General features: G+C 51.4%; 1 protein-coding gene across 1 annotated transcript in view; it reads left to right on the top strand.

The window, feature by feature from the left end:
* The first annotated feature begins 211 nt into the window (after nucleotides 1-211).
* Nucleotides 212-7,184, top strand: part of ALDH1L1 (aldehyde dehydrogenase 1 family member L1) — a 70,398-nt gene continuing 63,425 nt past the window's right edge. Inside the window, exon 1 of the mRNA XM_023743744.1 lies at nucleotides 212-294. The gene's annotated coding sequence lies outside the window, so the exon portion shown is untranslated. The remainder of the gene's footprint in view (nucleotides 295-7,184) is intronic.

Here is a 7,184-nt window from a genome sequence, read left to right as displayed (position 1 = left end):
CTTCGCTTTCAGTCACTAACTCTCTGGCTTTGTCCTCCCTTCCCCCGCTGGCAGGAAAGTTATGAATGGAATGTACGAATTCAAGCCCACGTGTGCGCTCAAGAATGCGGCCGCCCTGACCTTCCTCGGGGGCGGGGCGCTCCCCTCCGAGCCCTCAGCCCGTGGTTAGGTCTTGGCACCTGGCATCTCGGGCACTCAGAGCCACTCAGCCTGCCGCCTGCAGCTGGAGAGTCAGAGGGCAGGCCTGGGAGGACAGCGGAGCGGCCAGGGCACAGGCACCCACCAGGAGAGCAGGTAGGCGCACAGGCACACACGGCGGGATGTGCATAGGCACTCACACACACAGAGCAGGGTGCACCCACACAGCCTGTGTACACGCCCACTGCACGGAGCCACTGCAGGTGGGACACCTACAAGGGCGCGCACACATCCATACCGTGCTCTTCACAAATACACGTAACCAGGGTCTGCACGCACAGAGACATTGACACACCAGATGCTTGCACACGTGTGCACGCCTCCCTGCACACACACATTGCAGTGCTGTGTGCATACATACAGCAAGTCTTGCACACACCTCAAAGGAGCATGGATGTCCATCGCATATGTGCACAGACCCCCCTACATACACTTCGAGGGAAGACTTGGGTGAACAGCTTCATTCTCCTCAGTGGACAGGCGGAAGGCAGAGAACCATGAAGTCCTGGGCACCCGAAGTCCCCCCGTGGCCCCCTGGGCTGGCCGGCCCCGCCCCTGCCCTGTTGGCCTTTCTCTTGGGATGGAGGCCTCCAGGGAAAAGCTGCACAAGGCAATGCTGGGGGTATAAGGTGCTCCTTTCTCAATGGCTTGTGCTAACTCAGGTCCTGGTGTTTGTGTTAAACCAGGCATGAGGGCTTAAGCCTGCAGTGGTTCTCAACCTTCCTAATGCCGCGACCCTTTAATACAGTTCCTCATGTTGTGGTGAACCCCAATTTCATTGTTACGAATTGAACATAATTAAAGCATAGTGATTAATCACAAAAACAATATGTAGTTATATATGTGTTTTCCGAGGGTCTTAGGCGACCCCTGTGAAAGGGTCATTCGACCCCCAAAGGATCGCGACCCACAGGTTGAGAACCGCTGGCTTAAGGAGTGGGAGCTGTTGGACAACTGGAGGGTTAATAGGGGCCCCTAAGGCTGACCCTACCCCAGCTCCTTGCTGCTTTGGCTGCCAGCCAGCCCTCGTGTCCATGCCAGCTCCAACACCTCCATGGGCATGCTCCCACCGGACACTGGGTTCTCCCATGGGATACGGGGTAAACAAACCTCCCACCCCGTGGGAACCGGGTATCCTGCCAAACCTCTCCTCCATCCACTTCTTCATTCATCCACCCAGGAATTATTGTGAATGTTAGTGACATGCCACACACCACAGGGACACCAGTCAGTCAGGACACCGCAGCCCCTGTCCCCACCCCCTGCAAGCTTCCAGCCTGCGGACACACGTTGTTTGATCTTGTTATGATTTTAAAACTTCTCATTTTCTGTAAAAATCTAGATTTCTGTCTTTTCTTAAAAATGGGAGCCTCTGCTATCGCCTTGCCCAACTACGCCTTCTGACTGACCCGGGCACTGCACCTTGCTGCTGCTCCTGCCTTTCTCCCTCCTGCTGTTGGGACATGGCCGGGCCCTTCCCAGGAGGCTTTTGTGTTCACCCCCCGCCCCCTCCGGATGTTTGTGGCAGGTCCCACCTGCCACCTCCAGGGGGCTGCCCCCAGCCCAGGCAGGGACGGCAGGTACAGCCCTGGTAGAGCTGGAGGCACTGGATTAAGTCCCCTGATTCAGAGCTCTGGGCATATGTGTGTTTAAGTGGGAGGGAGGCAGGGTATGCAAGCATCTCAGGAGAAAGGTCAGTTGGAATCAAGAGGTGCACAAACCTTGGGCTCTTCATAAAGGCACGTGGCTTTGAAATATGGCAGATGCTGACCTCAGGGGACCCCACTGTCCACTTTTATCCATCATGCCCTCTGAGGAAGACACTGTGCGATTGCGAACTGCCCCACAGGCTTCACTACTACGTCTGGTCTGTGTGTGAGTGGGGCGTGGCGGGGGTCCGTTTCCAGAGCGCTCAAACAGGACGGGATCCTGGGTCACCTCCCGTTTTCAGACATGCCTTTGATGACACATTCCAGCATTTCTGGCTGCATTTTTGCGTTGTCCTTTGTTTTCATAATGGCATCCAACTGCTGGTTGAGTCCAGAGCCCAAGTGAGTGGCCCCAGGCATTCTTCCTCAGCCCCCCTAGCCATTGCCGTCTCACTCGTTTCACTTGGTTTAGGAGAGATACACGTCTGCACCAGTGCCTGCACTTCTAGTCCTCTTGCCGCTCTTTAGTTCTCGTGATAATGATAACAAAGTGCACCAGACGCAACTGCACAGGCGCTGTTCCCACGGCCAGGGTGGTGCTGCCGGATGGGCCTGCTAATCCCCCTGCGATGTGGCCCCTGAAGACCCCGTCCTAGGATCCTACTTTTCAGGGGGGGTTTGTCCTTTCCTCTCAACACGTGGAGTCTGGGATCTCAATACCCCAGGGTGACAGGCCACCCTTTGAGAGAGTAACTGCCCGTGAAGTGTGGCAGTCCTGGCCTCCACAGCTGCCTGTGCGTTCTTTCCCCTCCCCCTTCCCAAAGATGCTGGGTGGATGGTGTGCACCCACAGTCACCTGGACCTGCATCTGGTCTCTAAATGTCCTTGACCCTAGAGCAGGGGCCAGGATGAATGTCCAGGCTCAAGCCAACTCCTTCTCAATACACGGAGATGGGCACAGACCCAGAAAAAGGGTGAGTTCCTGAGCTGACTGGGATTTTGGGTATGTGAACATAGGAAGTGGAGAGAGATTCATTCGAGCAATGAATTCCATTTAAAACGACCTGCACACCAATAAATACATAGATAAATAAATAAGGGGGGAAAAGCTTCTGAAATTTGATTATTCAGTCATGAGGCTGAGCATAGTTAATAGACAATTGAGTAATTTCTACTTTTTACACATGTGTTTTTTCATCTCTGGCATTCTATAATAAAAGTTTGCAATAGTTAAAAGAAGCAAAATAAAATGAAATAAAGAAAATGACCTGTATAGTCTATAATTCATCCTGACGGCATGGAATTTAATCTCTGACTTTAAAATGTGATTATCTTTTAGCTGATTTATTTATTTATTTTGCTTTACTCTTATGTTTCACATCTAATTTTGACTTCAGTGCCACCCCCTAAGGAACCCATATTTGGGGGAGTTCAGCTTGGGGGGCGGGGAGGGTGAAGGGGTGGAGAGTCTGCCCTGCCCTAGAGGGATGGTCTTCCCAGGCCCCTTCTCCTGGGCTGTGCCTGGAGCCACTCTCTGAGATTCTGGGGTGGAGTGGCCCAGACTGGGCCAGGCAGGAGTGAGGGAGGAGGAGGTGGCCACGTGTTCAATAGAGGCTGAAGGGAGAGCTCAGACATTTGGGGGCCTTGATCTTGGCAGGAAAGTCTCCATGGGTCCCCTCGCCTGCCCTGTCAAAGGCCAGTTACTCAAGAGGCAGCAGAAAGTCCTGGACGTACTGAATTGTGTGCTGGCCTCTGGGCTCATGTAACCCCACTCTCCATTGTGCAATGGGATGAAAGGGCCACCAGGGAGGGAAGGCACACACAAGGGCTTTGCATCATCTATACGTGGAACTGGGTCAATCAATTACACACACTTGGCACGGAGAGGGAGAGAGACAGCAAAACTGGTTCTCACTGTGCAGGCGATGCATGCCCTGGGAGCCCAGGAGAAGAGGAGTGAGGAGGATGCCGATGCCTGCTAAGAGCTGAAGTGCCCCGTAAATGCTCCGCTCTCATTAACAGCTCCGTAGCCAGCACAGAAACCTGGCAGCTCTCACCCCCGTACTTGGTCTCCGCAGTGGTACCTCAGTACCAGTGTGTAAAAATAGGCATGGCTCACACCAGGTCCTCACCACTGAGCGACATAACCAGCCATCTGACCCAGGCACAGAGGGACACTCAACAGTGTTGATTTAGCGAGGCTAGACGCTCCCAATGTATGGAACGTATTAAGATGTTTCCTGTGGGACTTCAGCCCAACTTGTGTTTGGCTCTGTCCTGGTCTTGAAACGTGACTCTGGGCCACTGCCATCCTGCCAGAGGTTTCCAGCAGAACCCGATCCCGCGTTCCTCTGCTGCACTCCGCTGCCCCCCTCTGGTCAGGCCGCGAGGACACCGCAGGTTCTGAGCACTGGTTTGCAGACCAGGAGACAGGAGGTGTCAAGCAGCCCTGACCCCAGGAGGCCCTAGGAGGAGACGTTTGATCTGTCTTGGAGACAAGCTCTTCCTCCCCCTGGGGCAGTGATGGCGAACCTTTTGAGCTCGGCGTGTCAGCATTTTGTAAAACCCTAACTTACCTCTGGTGCCGTGTCTCATATAGAAATTTTTTTGATATTTGCAACCATAGTAAAACAAAGATTTATACTTTTGATATTTATTTTATATATTTAAATGCCATTTAACAAAGAAAAATCAACCAAACAATGAGTTCGCGTGTCACCTCTGACATGCGTGTCATAGGTTCGCCATCACTGCCTTAGGGGATGGCGCTGGATATGTCATTTACTGAACCAACCATTGAAATTTCTATGCGATTCTTCAGGGGCCTTGCAGATGCTCATGGACATTATGTAGGAAGAGGGCACATACTTCCCTGACCTCTGGATGAGGTGGGGAGAGCCAGGCCAACCTTGGGCAAGCCTTTCACCTGGGGAGAGAGCACACAGCCTGCCCTCTTTTCTTTGGTCTCTTTCTGTCTTTCTTATTCACAAGAGTCAATAGATCTGGGTGCTGGTCCCTCATGCACTGTGAGACCTCAGCCAGGAGGCATTCCTCCCAGGGCCTCAGTTTCTCCCTCCATAAAATGGAGCTCTTGTGCTGGGAGGCCGTTATATTCCTCCAGCTCTGACATCGCTTCAGATGCTGAGATTCAGAACAAATAAAAACCTTCCTAGCCCCCAAGAAAAGATGCACTCATGGGCCCCTTTCCCTGTGTAAAGGCTGGGGCAAGATAACGGGGCAGGAGTGCTCTAGGCCTCCATTTCTTGATACTTTTGTATTTAAAAAAATGTAGGTATCTTAGTAGATTTTTCCAGTTATGAAAGTACTATGAACACATAAAACCACACTCGACTTTCCAGCAATCAAGGAACTGAAAATGTAAATGACCATATATGGCATTTATCACTCACCAGAGTGGCAAAAATGCAAAAGTCTGTGAATGACTAGTGTTGTCGAGGGTGTAGGAAAAGAGGCAATTAGACATCCCGTGCCCTGTTCTGAGCAATTGCATGTCTACGAATCTGCCCTACAGAAGGACTTGCTCAAGGATGCTGGCATGTGGTCCAAAATGCCCACTGGGGCATTCTTTGTAAGAGCAGAAATGGGAAATGAGCTGGATTCTGTCCACAGAGGGGGAGCTGGCTTACGATGCAGAAGTAAGCAGATGACTCACGCCAGCTGTGTCCATGCTCCACTGCAATATGACTACAGCCCCGCACAGCACGAGCTGGGGCCTGTTTTTCACCCTTAAAGGCCGGCCTGTGACACACACAACATGTGGGAGTGGCCTTGTGCCAGACCCTCACAGCTTCTGCCGTCACGCTGAGCCTTACATGTTATAGCAAAGACTGGTCCAGCCTGCTAAGGGGGGTGGTTGGGGGTCCCCATGGAGGGCACCTCGCCCTAGTGGACAACCAGCACTGCTGGATGTGAGCAAGGTCTTCTTGGGCCTCCCGGGCCTTAGATAAGCCATCTGATGACTATTGCCACATGCGTGATCATTGATGAAACCAGCGGAAGGCACACCCAGGCTGGCAGCCCTCAGCACCATGAGAAATAACAAATCTTTGTAGTTTTCAGTCTCTAAAGTTTTGGATGATATGATGTTAATTTACGTGTCAATTTGGCTACACTATGATACCCAGTTTGGGGCCAAATACCAGTCTAGATAGGTAGTTTTAGATGAGATTAACATGTAAGTTGATAGACTTTGAATAAAGCAGATGACCCTCCATAATACGTGTGGGCCTCGCCCATTCTGCTGAAGGCTTTCAGACACAAGACTCAGGAGAGGAAGGAATTCTGCTTCAGACTCTGCAAATCAGCTCTTCCCTGGGCCTCTGCCCTGCCAGCAGGCCCTGAAAATGTCAGATTTGTCAGTCCCTACAATTGCCTGAGCCAACACCTTGATATAAATCTCTCTCTATATTTACACATCCGATTGGTTCTGTTTCTCTGAAGAACTCTGACTAATATAGATAATTTGTTATATAGCCGAAAATAATTAATACAAATGTCATGCAGCCATTAAAAATCGAGGCAGACATGTATGTACTGCTATGGAAATAGTTTTGTGATAGATTAAGGGGAAAAACATAAAGACAGTTGTAGAATAATATGCATGTCTTAAAAGAACCTTGTATATGTTATTCTCGTGAATGTGGATACAGCATGCAGGAAATGCGTTAAGTAACTCCACTATACCTTGCAGTGCGTCCTCTGCTGAGGTGGTAGTAACGAAGGGAAGCTTTCGGTTTTCCACGAACTGCTACACTCTCCGGATCTGTTAGGCTGAGTGTGGATTCAAATATGGCTTTCATGAAAAGACCCCCGTTGGTTCAGGTCTGGGGGACATCAGCTCAGTGTGGGGTACAGAGCACAGATATGTGGCAGGTTTGGGTTCATATACTGCCTGCCACCAACTGCTCTGGGACAAGGAGTGCGGAGCTCCAGCCTGGGCCTCAGTCTGTGCTTCTGAAGTGAGGCCAATGACACCCACCCCAGAGGACTGTGGTGAGGCTGTGTCCATGAAAGGCACTTGGCACACACCCACCACAGGGCGTGACTTTCATTTTTTTCATGAATATTCTCCATCAAAACCCCAGTGCCAGGCAGTGAGAGCCACAGAGTGATGGGTCCAGAGTCTGTGAATTCAGGTCTAGCTTCTTCACTGACCACGTGGTGGCTCAGGCCAGCAAGTCCTCTCTCTGTCCCCGCCCTGTTCGTGTGGACCGGGGGTGAGGCTAAATGAGGAGGCTATAAGAGTGGAACATGCCAGAGAAGGCAACTCCATGGAGACAGACCAAATGCCTTGTAAAACCTGTCCCTTCCACCAGC

Source organism: Myotis lucifugus, unplaced genomic scaffold (genome assembly GCF_000147115.1).
Source record: "Myotis lucifugus unplaced genomic scaffold, Myoluc2.0 scaffold_410, whole genome shotgun sequence".
Classification (NCBI taxonomy): Eukaryota; Metazoa; Chordata; class Mammalia; order Chiroptera; family Vespertilionidae; genus Myotis; species Myotis lucifugus.
This window is presented reverse-complemented; position numbering and strand designations above follow the sequence as displayed.